This window comes from Gallinula chloropus (assembly GCF_964237585.1).
Source record: "Gallinula chloropus genome assembly, contig: HAP1_SCAFFOLD_100, whole genome shotgun sequence".
Taxonomy (NCBI): Eukaryota; Metazoa; Chordata; class Aves; order Gruiformes; family Rallidae; genus Gallinula; species Gallinula chloropus.
This window is the reverse complement of record NW_028168077.1, coordinates 103,552-119,376: the sequence shown is the minus strand read 5'-3', so window position 1 is coordinate 119,376 and position 15,825 is coordinate 103,552.

Here is a 15,825-nt window from a genome sequence, read left to right as displayed (position 1 = left end):
CAAGAGTTTTTAAACACTGAAGATAATATTTATGTCTATCTCCTGTGATGCTACCCCTACATCTGCATGTGGATCAGATATTCATACACAGGCAATGTATTCATATGCATATTTTTCTGCCTTTCTCAGAAATGTTCAATATGACATACTACACCCCAAATAGGCTGCATAACTTTTAAATTCTTTTCTTGTGCCAGGTAAGCCAATCTAAAAGTGTCTGTGGCTTCTCTTTTAATATTGAAAAATTGATAGGATGATGTGGTACTACCAACTCAGTCTTATAAATTTCCCAAAGAGAGGAAAAAAAATGGTATTGGAGAAGTACATGCTAAAGGCAACGTTCATATTAAGATTTAATGTTGTAAAAGAACATGTATTTTAGATGTTGGCAAAAGCCATAGATTTTGACAGAATAAATTCAGTAAAACTTTCTCCATTACAGTCTTGAGATACAACTGAAATCACAAATGTCAGTTGAGGGCTTTTACGTTACAATAACTGAGCAATATTAAGAATTATTCTATGTAAATACATATTCTCAGGAAAGTGAGAAGGAAGAAATATGTCATGGTAAATATAGGCCAATGTTAATAGTAAACTTTCAAAGAAGGAATATGTGGAGAAGGGAAAAGGAAGATTAAATGTACAGCTAGTTCCTTACAGTTGGAACATTCTATAATGTTCATATGTATTTCCTAGATAATTTTTTGTTTAGAGAAGGTCATATTTGGTATCTACTAACTAGTTCAAAGAAATCTCAGATAGATATGTCTCTATTTGATATCGTACAATATATTTAAAGATATCTTAAAAATTGGGGATAAATTGAAGTTTTTAGCTACCTAAGTCTTGTTCTCAGAAAGCATTACAGCTGGAATCATGGACTGAATAAACAAGAATTTAAAGATTAAATGATCGTGAGTGAATTTGGTAATTCAGGAAATTCAACCTTATCCTGTATTTCTGTCTTTCTGTATTTTCTAATATTCTTATAAATTCTTCCAAAACCAAACCATAGAGGAATGTAAATATATAGGTTTAGTCAGAAAATAATTAAGAAAGAAATATAAATTCTCACTGTATTTGTTTCTGTAAACATTTTACATAAATGGAGGTCACTTGAAGAATGGTCACTTATGTCTGTTCTCATGATATGCATCTTCTTTTCTTAGTGACAAGCACTGACGATATTCAGCAACCAAAATTAGATACTGGCTCCTAAGCTAGTCATCCTAAATTCCCTTTATGGCAAATGAAAATCACTAAGAACTTTCTAGAGACTAATTTATCTTATTCTTAAGTAGACATAAAACAGATCAGGTGAATTGCACCTAAAAAGTACTAATTTATCCTCATTACTATAATCTGAATCTGCTCAGATGTAGATAAATGTAGTATTGATATCTACATCCGTACAAGATTAGTCCCCAGATTGTTTACTTTGGATTCTTTTTTTATCCATTTAGTAAGTTAAATGTTTCAGAATTTCTATCATCACCAGAAATCACCGTAATTGAATTTAATAAAGTTTATGAAATAAAAAGGAAAAAAAAAGCAAACTGAAGAAAATTATTTCAGTGGCAGCCAAATCCTGAACCATATCCCTGTGTTAGAAAACTGGCTGTGAAATACAGAACTGTAATCATGACTTGTACAGGAACCTAATTTTGAGAAATCTTTTAAAATTAATGTATTTGCAACAACTTGGCACTCCCTATAAAGGTCAGAAGAATATTAGAAATATTAGAATCAAGATATGTTTAACGATTTAAAAATTCCTAACAAAGTAAATACTTAATAAACACATCAGAACTGGTAAGAATTTTTTAAAAAAATCATAGTTATTTCAACTACAGTAGTTTTTGTCAAGAGACTCAGCCTTATGTACCTGTGGCTAGTGGTGGAAGTTCAATAACTCCAGAACTTATCGCAGCTTTAATAATTATGTCAGAAACGAACCATCAGCAATATCCAAGATCCAATAGGTTAAAGGCAAATGAACTCTGAGAGGCTTAAATCACCACATATGTTTTTTTCAGTTTATATTTAGAGTTAAAAATAGTGATAATCAAGACAGCGTCATTTGTCTTTATTGTTATGTAATATTTGCAGACCATCAAGGTGCCTTCTTGAATCTACCATTTGTTGGTCACTCAGAGAAAATTAGCAGAGACAGACTAAAGTGAAAAAGCCTCTAACATTCTTAACTGCACACTTCATAAATGATGCTGCGATCTTCGTCAGACTCTGAGTAGTCCAGAATGGCATAATCAAAATATATGATAATAGCAACAGATTAAAAGGAATTAACGTACTTTCATGCACCCACACAATAAGCATTTTTAGATACTCTGTTACCACCTCACCATGCAATGATAATTTTAAACTTCTATCTTCTGCAAACAGGAATTATTTTGACTCTTCCATAACATCTCAACTGTCAGTACAGAGCATTTCACTAAATAAATATACTGGATCTACTTTGTCCTGAAGCAAATTCTTAAGATAAAAGGACTTTAACTTGCCTTCCTTGAATACATGTCTTCAGGGTGTTGATGTCAGTATCTTGTTATTACCTACCGTCTTCAATCTTGTTCAGTTACCAGCCAGCACAGCCATTTACTTATCATGCAAACAAAGTTAAGGACATGTTTAAAACAATAGCTTCCAGCTGTTTCCAGCTCCAATCATTAAAAATACAACATTCTGGTCAATTGAGGGAGTATCTGCCAGTTTTGTTCAAAAATATAATTTAGCAAGCATAGTAAATAAGAAATTCAACTGTAATGTAATAAAACGCTTTTAGATTGACTTGCACAGTTCTGCTGCTTGGCTGCTGTGTATAAAAGATAAAAATAATGTATGCAAATTAGATGAAGTTGAAATTAAAGATGTCTAACAGAGAACGGCGAAAGAAGCCAATTTTATTTCATTGTTTGTAAGTGGATAAATAATTCTTCAGTAGGCATGAAAACACCAGAAACTTGTTACTAAGTTCATTTGAGCTTTTCATTCCCTTCTCATCCTCACTCACAAACTACTGGGGACACAGTTGCTAAATCACAGAAATGTATCTGGCTACTGTCAGTCCAAGGCAAACTTTTTATGTCTACTTGTATCAGATAAAAGCAAAATGAAGCAACACATAGAGTTTATGTCTAGATGATTTTATTTTAACACAAGTTTATCAGAAATAGTTATTCTGGTACCTCTTTTTTTGTGGTTTTTTACCTTCTTTTCTTTTTTTGAGCTGTAGCTCCAGAAACCAATCTGTCAGGAAAAAAATGTGCGTAGGAAGACTGTGGTGGTGCCACTTCACCCCCCTCCTCAGCTGCTTATGTCAGCCTTCCAGTACCTAAAGGGGAACTACAGTAAAGCTGGAAAGGGACATGTAGTGATAGCACAAGGGGTAATGGGTTTAATCTGAAAAGAAGGCAGATTTCAAATAAATACTAGGGAAAAATTCTTACGTTAAGGGTGGTCAGGCACTGAAACAGGTTGCCCAGAGAAGCTGTGGAAAACCCCTCCCTGGAACTGTTCCAGTCCAGTTGATGGGACTTTGGGCAACCCGGTCTAGTGGAGGGTGTCCTTGCCCCTGGCAGGGAGGTTGGAACTAGGTATTTTCCTTCCCTTCTAAAACAAATGACTATTATTCTGTTAATCTGGTGATTTCCCGCACTTTCCTGTGCCACATGCCAACCTAGGATGAGTTGGATGTGAACTGCAGAAGGCAGCATCTCAGTGTGCTAGGGTACACCCTTAACATGCCTGGCTCTTGCTTCCCCTATTGCTTGGTAAGGGTAATGGCAATCAATCACCTCTTGCTACTTCTGTACCTGGGTTGTAGACCAAAAAGAAGTCGTATCAGAACTTCAAAATCTAGCATATTCTGCGTCTCCGCAACCGGTGGAAACTACCAGAATATTTCAACATCCAAGCTGTGCCAAAGTGGAAATGTACCTGACAAAAGTTAATTATCTCAGATCCTATAAATAGCAATTCTAAGTGGGGTTCTATGAGCTCTCCTGGCTAGCAGCAGGCAAGCTGGGATACTTACACACTTTAAGATACTTTATATTGCATTACTGTGAATCTCGTCATCTTCAGACCTGTAATTAAGTCACCATTTTGATCACAATGCATTTGAGTAAAATTCAACCTTTGCTTTACCTCATACTATTAAATTCTGATTTTCTGCTAAATCATAACTATGTCAAAACATTTTTATCAGTGACAAAGACAAAGGAAATTTTGTCAATGAATTAACATTTAAATTATGTAATGAATAGAGGTGAGGTGAAATTGTCACAAGAATGCATCAAATCCACCATTTATTTTATTATTTACAAGATTAACACCCCTTGTTCTGCCCACACTTTCTACCTCTTATCTTATATACACTATCAAGCTATTGACAATTGCTGGCATTGCAGCAATAACACAGCTTTTACCTTTTATTTCATGCTTTCATGCTGTCCTTATCACTCCTTCATCTCCCTTTAAAAATGTACAAGGAGATTATGTGGTTTTTTCTTTTGCTTTCTTAATATTTGTCCTTAATACCAAGTGCAAGTTTTTAAAAAAAACTTGCACGTTTGCTCACAGGTGCCCAGATGAATGGCTGTGCAGTGACAATACAATGCCCTCTGCTTATTAGACTATTTGTTACTGTTCCAGTAAGATGTATGCATTGGTTGTATTCACTTGTAGCCTTTTTAAAGTGTAAGATCTTTGTGAATAAGGCCAATCTTTATGTTTAAATACACAGAGAATTTAATAAAATAAACTTCCATCTTTGATGCAAATACAAACATTTTAAATGCCTTCTGGAAACTTGCAAATATTTGTTTGAGGATTTTATCATTCACAGAAGTATTGCTGCTTCCATTTTTTCAAAAAAGATGAGTAAGAGAGATAAAGGGATATATCATGAACTCACAGGAATTGAACTTGCCCGAGGAATGCTATTAAAGTGCTCTGAGGAGCTGTTTTCTATGTTCATCAGCAATGACTACATAGTATTAGCCGATGTGCATCTTAAGAGTTTTGAAGGAAATCTGCAGCAGACTTGGGAAAGTACCTACATCTCTGAAGATCCTGTTCCAATTCTAAAGTAACTATTTCCATTGAAGCAATCACCATTTCCACAGTGCTAATACAAGAGCAGATCACAGAAATAAATAAACTGTCTGTCTACGTTTTATCAGGAACACTAAGTGACCATACAGCTCAGAGCTGTCCCGAAACCAGACCACCCCCAGAACCACACCTCCTGGAGCTGCCTGCTTCTCCCCCTGCCTCAGCCCCCCTTTATACTGAGCATGACGGAATTGGCATGGAATACGCCCTTAGGCCAGTTCGGGTCACCTGTCCTGGCTGCATCCCCTCCCTTCTCATTAGCGGGGAAATATGAACAACTGAGAAGTCCTTGATTGCTTGGCCACAACTAGAAACATCAGGGTGCTATCAGCCCTGCTCTCATCCTGACTCCCAAATGCAGCATTCCATCCACTGCTAGGAAAGAAATTAACTCTATCCTAGCCAAAACCAGGACAGGGCTGAGCAGCTACATGTATTTACATACTGGCTGGGGTTAAATCATGACATGAGTGCAGCTGAACAGGTTCTGGAAGGATCTAGGGATGCTGTGTTTACAGGGCTTCCCTCATGATCCAATATGAAGCATGGTAACATCGTTTTTTCCCTCCCAGTGACATAACACTGACTTTGTTTTCCACAACTGATCCTCCCAAATGTATTCCTCGACAGGCTTCAAGTTCTTCTTTTTAAATTTTCACAGGTCTGTATCTATCACAATTCTAATCAATCCAAACTTTTAAATCTGCTGACATAAGAGTTATACAACCCTTAGATAATAACTATGCCTCTATTGTCACATAGCATGTTTCCGTATCACTACCAGGTATATTTTTTGGTTGACCACATCCTATAAATTATGGTTCAATTTTAAGTTTTCTTTTGGTATGCACCATTTCATTGACTTCAAAAGCCTGGTTTCTATTCAGGTGAAAGTTCGCTTCTAAGAGGCAACTTAGTAACATATATCCTCAGTTTCATGCTGCAATGATGTGCCAATACTGGGGGCTACAGCTCAGCCTTCCTACTATGTAAGAAACTGAAAAGTAAATAAAAAAAAGCAAAAAGCACCCATTTAAAGCCAGAATGGTAATTACATCTTAATTATAGAAAAGGCGTAAGACAAAGCCCAAAGAAGATTAAGACCAAGTACTGTGCCATATGAACACGGAATAGTCTTGGAAGTACAGATTATTGTCTGGAATTTATGTATTCGGCAGTATCAGTGTAACCTGTACCTATGGCTCATATTTGACTCAGTTTTAAAATACATCACGTGAGGAGGAGATTTATTTCAGTTCTTAAAATATGCTTCAGTATGTAAGGAGAAATTCCCTTGTTTTGAAATCTAGTAATATTCCTTAAGATCTGAATTTGGTCAACTCTGGGAATTCATCTGGATCCTGATATGGGCCAAATGTTGCTTTTTTGTTGTTTTGTTTAGGTTTGGGGGTTTGGATTTCTGGTGTGTTTTCTGGTTGGGTTTTGTTTGTTTTGTTCTTTGACAGAAGGTGCCTGTCAGGCAAGAAATACAATCTATTCTATAACTAAAGCTTGTAGCGGTGAGCCCACACAGATTAATTCATGTGCTGTTGAAAATGACACTTTATCTAGAACTGAGTGCAAATGGGCAATCAGAGGAGATGTTATAACATAGAAAAATAAAGTTAAAAATAAGTCAACAGTCACCTATGGCATTTGTCCAAGAATCCTAAAGAAATCAAAGAACAAATGAACAGTGCTAGTAGGAAAAGTATGCAATTAAAATTGTATTCTGCTCCCACTAAAATTAATGGCTCTTGAACTAGTGACAAAGGAAGCAGGATTAGGCCTTTCATCATTAAATTCCTATTAAACCAGAGAGCTAGAGAGCTGACAAGATTGTACTTCTTTTTAAAGAGGTGCTAAAGATGATCCAAGAAATTATTGCCTGATACGCTTTATCCTGGTGTTAGGAGAAAATGTTTTAAAACAAAACAAAACAAAAAATCCATTAATGGGGGAGTCATAAACCACCTAGACTAAGCTAATACATTAGGGAGAAACTAGTAATGACTTTTGAAAGGTGAATTATGTCTATTAGAATTCTTTAAGGACTCTTGCAAAATAGAGGGTAAAGAGAAACATATGTACTTAGTTTGATGCAGTTCCACATAATAGACCTTGATCCTCTGTAAAGGGTAATTATACAACCATAATTCTACTCTTGGAAAGACCTTGTGCATGCAAATAGTGCACGGTAAAATAAAGAATAGCCAGAATTAGACAATCTTTCTGTATAAACAGATTACATAAAGTCTTCATGGCTACTATGATGTCAAGTCCTACTCTGGCATTGCTAAATATCAGGTTTTGAATGGGTGAAAGCATAGGGAAATGTGCATAAGCAATTTAATATTGTAAGACTTAATAATAGGCACTTTCCTAAGCATTTAGGAAATAATGATCTCAAACCTCTGCATATCTTTCTTATTAATTTTATGAGCAGATAGTTAAGACAAGAATAGAATTTTGCTAAAGGATAGGTATGTTGCTGCAGAGTTATTTTGATGGAAAATGTGTTGAGATTCCAAATAAACATAAACATAAGTGCCTAGAAAGCTTTTGACCATCTGTAATTTTTTAAGATATCTATCAGTGAATATCTTTACAAATATCTGGTTCATAAAGTGTGGTACAGCTGAATCCTAGTATTCAACATGCAAGCAATGTGTTTTGTTATTTCAAATAAGACAAATCATGTGCCTGTCACACTCAAAAACAAATGTAAAGATGGACAATGTTCTTTCCAACTGCCCTTCATACTCTCTGCTATTGTTACTATGGATTTTTAGAGCCAGTCAAAATGACAGTTCTAGGAGATTGTCATCTCATGACCAGTAAAGAAACTAATTGGGTTTTATGGACATTGCATTTGTCTATAAGAGTAGGTGCTTCTTGACTTAGATACCATGATCTTTGAGACAAATACTTGTTTCCTATTCCCTGTTTTTAAAGAATTAAAAGCCACGAAGTACATGTTTTGCCTTTTTATTAGTGGCATTGTGATGCAAACAATAATTGGTTTATAATTCTTGATGTAAGATTTGGTTTTCATTAGTTTTCACTTTTTAGAAATTTTACCAGCAGTAAAAATAGGAGATTATACACTCATCTAAAAAAATGTCTCCATCTGGCCCTGAGACTATTGCACTTCTTTTTTACACTGAAGATTTTTTTCTATAGATTTAAGTTTTGTGGGAAAAGTTGAGAACATGGACTTGCCCATTATTTTGTTATTTTTTACAATATTTGGAAAATTCATTTAAATATGGAAATTTCCTTTAACCTTTTACATCCATGACCATAATACCGATCTTTCCTGTTCATATTTAGTCTTGATTAATTCTACAGATGCACTTACAGTTTCATACAGGTACACTCTACAAGGTATTTTTGGAAACTTAACTCTTAAGATCAAATTTGACACATTTATTTATTTTTTTTCCCCCAGAGGTAGCATTGTTCATTATGAAGTTAGGAAAAAAACCACCTAAATATTTTGCATAAAATCTTGTTTCTCTCTTCAACTTTTGTCCAATGGTTCATCACACTGAATACAGCTTATTTAAGTAACCATTGAACACAATGCTACACAGACTATTTAATATTTCAAAATACTAATAGATAGCAATTGAAAATAAACGAGAAAATGTTGATGTGACATTTAACACTGCATGACTGTGGTACTTTGTTAACTAAAGTATGATATTATTTATGGTACATTAGAAGCTCAGATTACCACATATATTGCACATTTAAGAATAGAAAATATAGACTACAAATGGTCAATTTCTAAAGTAATTACAGGAATACTCACAGTATATAAATTCCACTGGAGTGGATGATTTCTGATTTATATGCATTCATGTGTTGTAGATGTATTTAATAATTCTACCAATGTACAAAATTTGCAAGTAATGTAAAATGTTTGGAATGCCAAACTAGAGAGATTTGCAGCTTCTACACTGACAAAAGCTTCATGACAAGCTGTAAAATTAATCAAATGCATTTATTATACAAAGAGAGGCTGAAGGAACTGGGCTTCTTCAGCCTAGAGAAGAGAAGGCTGCGGGGGGACCTCATTGCAGCCTTCCAGTACCTGAAGGGAGCTTATAAACAGGAGGGGAATCAACTTTTTAAAAGGATATATAATGGCAGGACAAGGGGGGATGGACTAAAGCTAAAGGAGGGAAGGTTTAGATTAGATATTAGAGGGAAGTTCTTTACAGAGAGAGTGGTGAGGTGCTTGAACGGGCTACCCAGAGACATAGTGGATGCCCCCTCCCTGGAGGTGTTCAGGGCCAGGTTGAATGGGGCCCTGGGCAATCTTGTGTAAATCCAGGCCTGAGGTTGGTGTCCCTGCCTGTGGCATTGGGGTTAGAACTCTGTGATCCTTGGGGTCCCTTCTAACCCTGACTATTCTATGATTCTATGCTTCAATAACTGTTTGCTTAGTCTATGCTTCAAAATTTGCCATTCCTTCCTCACAGAGTCTAGGTGCATTATGATTCACATTAACAGGGAAGTAAGTCTCGAGAACAAGGGGGGACCAGGCTTTTGTAGACACTCTCAAATTGGAGGTCCTAGCCCATAGAAAAAGTTTCTTTCCTTGAATCACATCACTCCAGAAATTCTGACTATTAAAGCATACTGCATAAAGAAAATTAACAATGGTTGTGTCTTTCAAAAATCATCATATGTATATATACAAACATCTGCTGAATTTCTTCCATCTGTAAGAAAGGAAACTGGCACATTTTGGCAAATATTCTCCATGAACTCTTGCTGAGTATTCGTATCACTCTATTATCCATGAGCTCCTTTGAACAAAACAACAAATATGTTATACAGAAAAGACTCAGAGAAATAGGAATAGGGTACAACAGGGGTCATAAGGTAATTAGGACAATTAAGTTTTCAGTTCTAAATCTGAGTAGTCCTGTTTAGGACCTTAATGTACACAAAGACCAAATTTCCTTCACAAACCCACTATGAATTTAGTGTGCCTCTACAATGTTCACTGCAAGCTGGGGTGTTCACAGCTTCAATGCCTCTTTATATAGCGGATAATCCTTCAATGCCTGTCAATCTTTACCAAATAAGGAGGAAGCTAATGATGACCATGGTGTCTTAGCTGACACTCTGTGGACATCTGAAGTAGAGAAGGACAGCTTCTTTCAGTTGTTACCAGTATTAAATCATTTCAGACAAATTCTATTAAGCACAATGCATGTAGAAAACAATTGCAATACTCACTGGATCTCAAAATAACCAAAGAATTTAGGCTGGAAGGGACCTCCGGAGGTTATTTAATGTAACAACCTGCTCAAAGTGTTTCCAGCTTCACCGTGAAAGCACGTTGCCCTGGGCCATCTAGTGGGTATTAGCAGTATGTACTCTTGTACATGCTGGACCCTGAGAATTTTAGGAAAGGAACCTTTCAGCTCCTCAAGGAGTTGGTCAATAGAACCCCTTGGAAAACTGTCCCCAGGGACAAGGGAGAAGAACAGAGCTGGCAATCTTTAAGAAAGTTTTCTGTAGAGCACAAGAGCTCTTGATCCCCAAATGTAAGAAATCGAGCAAGGAAGGCAAGAGACCAGCACGGCCTGTTGGTCAAAATTAAAGGCAAGAAAGAATTGCACTTACAGTTCAAGCAGGATCAGGCATCCTGGAAAGAGTATAGGGATGCTGCCCAGTTATGTAGAGATGAGGTCAGGAAGGCCAAGGCACATGGAGGACAGGGAGGTGACTTGATACAGCCAGCACTGCTTCACCATGGGGCAAGTCCTGCCTGATCAACCTTTCTACAATGGAGTGACTACATCAGTGGACAAGGGAAGAGCTACGGATATCATCTATCTGTACTTCTGCAAAGCCTTTGACACAGTCTTCCACAATATCCTTCTCTTTACACTGGAGAGATACGGATTTGATGGGTCTACTCTCTGGTGGATAAGGAATTGGCTGGATGGTCGGATCCAGATGATATGGGTCAATGGCCCGAGTCCACATGGAGAGGAGTGATAAGTGCTGTCCTCCAGGGATCTGTACTGGCACCAGTGGCATAGACAGTGGGGTCGAGTGCACCCTCAGCATGTTTGCAGATGACACCAAGCTGAATGGCGTGGTCAGCACATCAGAGGAATATCATCCAGAGGGACTTGGACCAGCTAGAGGTGGACCTGTGCAAACCTCATGAAGTTCAACCTGGGTCTCATTATCAATATAGGCTGGAGGATGATGTGACAGAGAGCAGCCGGCAGAAAAGCACTTGGGGGTACTAATGGATGAAAAGCTAGACATCAGCTACCAGTCTTCAGCTGCAGCCCAGAAGGCAAATCGCATCCTGGGTTGCATCAAAAAAAGTGTGGCCAGCAGACTGAGGGAGGTGACGCTCCACCCTCTATTCTGCTCTGGGGAGACAGACCCCAGCTGGACTACTGCATCCAACTCTGGAGCCCTCAGCACAAGAAGGACATGGGCCTGTTCCAATGCATCCAGAGAGGAGGGCCACGATGATGATTAGAGGGCTGGAGCACTTCTCTATAAAGACAGTTTGAGAGATCAGCTTGTTCAACCTGGAGAAGAGAAAGCTCCAGGGAGACCTTATAGCAGCGTTACACTATCTGAAGGGGACCTACAAGAAAGCTGGAGAGGGACTGTTGGCAAGGGCATGAAGTAATAGGACGAGGGGCAATGGTTTTAGACTAGAGCAGGGTAGGTGAGATTAGACATGAGGAAGAAGTTCTTCACTAGGAGGGTGGTGAGATACTGGAACAGGTTTTCCAGAGAGCTGGTGGAGTCCCCATCCCTGGAAACATTCAAGGTCAGGTTTGATGGGGCTCTGAGGAACCTGATCTAGTTAAAGGTGTCCCTGCTTACTGCAGGAAGGTTGGACTAGATGACCTCTACAGGTCCCTTCCAAACTAACGCATTCTATGGTTCTATGATTTTTTTAGACCCTTAAAGCCAGGGTATGGATCCTGTTCTTCTCTTGGAATTTACCTGTTGTATTTAATACATTCGGAAACAATAGAGTACTGCATTCAAATTCATCCATTTGAGTTATGGTAGCTAATTACTTACAATGAATCATCATGACAACTAGGCATGATTACATGATGCAGGTGACACGTGTGTTTACTTTAGCTGATAAGATGAGAAGTTGTTAGGTATCAGTAACCAGGAAACAAGCCTAATGGAGCTGACTGTTTCACTTAAAAGCATCAGTCTTGTTTCTTGCAAAGCACTACAGCTACACTTTTGTTTGTTTTAAAAAACCTGCAGTATTGATTTTCTCTTTTTTCCATGCTTAAAGACTTGAATTCTTTTTTTCCCTTTGAAACATAGTTTCTATGCCTCAGGGAGGTTAAATTTCTTAAGACAAAATATACTATAATTAAAGGATATCGTGTTTTAAATGAGGTACCACTTGTGGGATTTGAAAGCCCGTAGCTTTCAGAAAAACTCTCAGTAAAATATAATTATTCCAATTTCTTAGCACATCACACTGAGTCAAGTTCAAGGGTTCATTTTGCAGCCAAATCATAACATTTTCCTTATTAATGAGAAAAACATTTTTACCTGTTAGAAAGACATACTCTGGAAATCTCTAAACTTTTATTTGAATGAGCTAGCAAGAGGACTCATTTTATTTTGTGTTTTCTCCTATGTTACTGTATTCTTCGAGGTTTATGTTATGTTATCTCATTTTGAAAGTAATCTGATTAGCTCTCTACACTTTTATTCTAGAAACAGCAAAATTAGAACTAGATATAGCAGCAAGATATAAGGGCAGCTGAGTACCAGGTATTTACATTGACAGGGAGAAAAAGCTGCCAATGAAGTTACATAGGAAAACAATAACTGCATTTGTATTTGGAAATGGCACTGGTGGCAATTAATTTGAAGATTAAAGATGCTTCCTGAATTTTCCTGAACTTTTAATCTTTTTTCCAAGATGAGATTAAAATTTTATCTTCTTCATTCAAGCTAACCTCAGTTCCTCTGTATTTAAAATTAGAATATTGATGCTGTATTTTTAGCCTCCTGCACAAATAATATTTTTCTGAGGAGTAACAGAATTTTATACATATTGTAAGCTTTCAGCTTTGAAAATTGTCATTTGAAAATGCAGAAATAAAGGGTAGGGTTTTGTAGGTTTTGAATATTCATAAACTAAAATGAAACAAAAGTTTGCAAAGTATTCTAAAAAATTAAGATTTCTGTGCCATGGAAGGCCACTTTGGTCAATCAGGTACATGTCTTTAGAACGTGAAGCATCAGATAGTATTAAGCCTGAAAGTGCTGTTTGAGAAACAATTATCAGCCACAGAGACTTGAATGAAGGCATACAGGGATCATTAGAACCTTCGCTTAGAGAAAGAAGGAAACTATGGGCTACTTACGTGTCTATAATCTAACACAATTATTTTTTTCTAGTTCTATGATCATGAGTTTATTAGTATTAAAAAATTTTATTGATGTGTTGGGGTTTTTTTCATAATAAGAGTAGAATTGGGGGGGTCTATAACAAGAAAAAAAAATCTTTTCATAAAAGTTCTAGAAATCCAAATATATTAAGCGGAACCCCGGAACAAGTAGTTTAAATAGTTGTTTCTAATCTAAGTGACAAACAAAAATGTTAGAATAATTAAAAAGCAATATTTAATCTGATTCCTTCTCATTGAATAAACATTAAATCCTCTATATGCCAAATGTCAATGCATAATATTTTGAAAAACAGATTTTTGCATTATCTCAAATAGGAGCTTTAATTAAACAAAATTGCCAGACTATGACATTCAGCACAGATTATTTTAGTTTGTTTTCATTTAAACTCTTTTCTTGAGACCCAACTGTCATCGCTGTTTAATTTCCAATAGCGCCTCACTTCCTCAAGACATTTAAGGAAGCATCCAATTCTGCCCTGTACCTCTCCTGTGTGCATATACTCTTTGCTTTGCTTTCCCAAAGGAGACGCGTACGTGTTCAAAGAGACTGAAGGCATCTATTAACAGTCTCATCGCAGTAAATTAAAATCTGCAGTTGTAAAAGTACTCTGCATAATTTTTATTTATATGAATCACAAGGCAGAACTACACACTGATAAACTGAAGGACAAAAATTATGTTAATATTTGTATTATATGTATTATAGATGTATAATATGTATTATACATGTTAATCATATTAGTCATATAATAAAATCAATCACATAATTTACATACATATCTTAAAGATTTAAAATGGGAGCTATCAAAACAATGCTGACATTCCCCTTTCCAAATGGACTTCAACATTCTGCTCTAGGCCTAGGTTGAGAATCATTGCCTAGAGGGGCAGATTTGAAGGTCTGCTTTAAATTTAATTGTACCAAAGTAAGTTCTCTGGTATCTTTTTGGGCTCTGCCTGGTGTTGTGACAGTCAGAGCTGGTGCTAATCTTATTGTTAATGTCAAAGACCAAGTGTGACAGCAGCAGACAAGATAGGCTCTAGTGAATGACAGAATAATCAGTCTGGAATAGAACTATTTCATCCATAAAGGATCAGGCTGTGGGAAATCACTATCAGTATGTCCACATGTTTACTTCTTTTCTTATTCTGATGGCAGTTAGATCATTTAACAGCATATTTCTTTGTCAAAGATTATTTGAAATTCATGTTATTCTAACACGGTAAACCTAAAGGGATAAAAATCATTATGTCTGCCTGTATTATCAGTATTGGAAAGTTAAAGGTATAGTGAACATTCTTCTGTGAAAATAACTCCAGGTATATAATTGCTTATAATGAATGTCCACAGTCCCACAAACTTGCCTTTTAGTTTTCATTCACTGTCATAATTGGTCATTATACATGTTTAATAGTAAAATTCTTTAAAAAAAAGGGAAATTTGTGAATAATTCCTCCAGCAACAGAAGTAGGACAGTAGTTTTCATTCACTGTCATAATTGGTCATTATACATGTTTAATAGTAAAATTCTTTAAAAAAAGGGAAATTTGTGAATAATTCCTCCAGCAACAGAAGTAGGACACGCTGGTAAATTCATAACCTTTAGGAATTCATAACACAGATGGAGCAGTAAGAGTTATGGACCTGTGGCTCTTAACACAAGGGCAGGAGCAAGCATTAAGGCTGAAAAGCACAGCTGAGCTGTTGATACTTTTTGTTGAACTCACTTAAAACATTTAGATCCTGTCCCTGACCTCTGTACTTATTCTTTTGGATATATATTAAGGTTCTTAATATATTCTTAAAGATTTTTAAATATAAATAATCTACAATGGTTGCATACAAGGCACTTCAAGATTACAAACAGTCTAAATATTTATACTTGTGGATGGAGAAGACAACAGAAAGCTACTTGCTTATAGCAAGATGCAGGGGAATGCATCAGTGGGCTGGTAGTAATCAGAACAATGAAAGAGAGCGTTAGCTTTCTGGTTAATTCACACATGATCAAATATGACCCTGTGGTGATTGTTTTGGTTTTGGCTTTTTTTTTTTTAACAACAAAGAAACAACAAGAAACTACTTTTCATAATATAAGACTCCAATTACAGGAAAAAAATTAAGTAAGTAAGAGCAAATTCCTCTTTAGGGAAATGAACAGACAAATATGTTTCTTTTTATGAATGCTACAGTATTCATTTTGAACATACAACTACTTCAAAACATTAAACA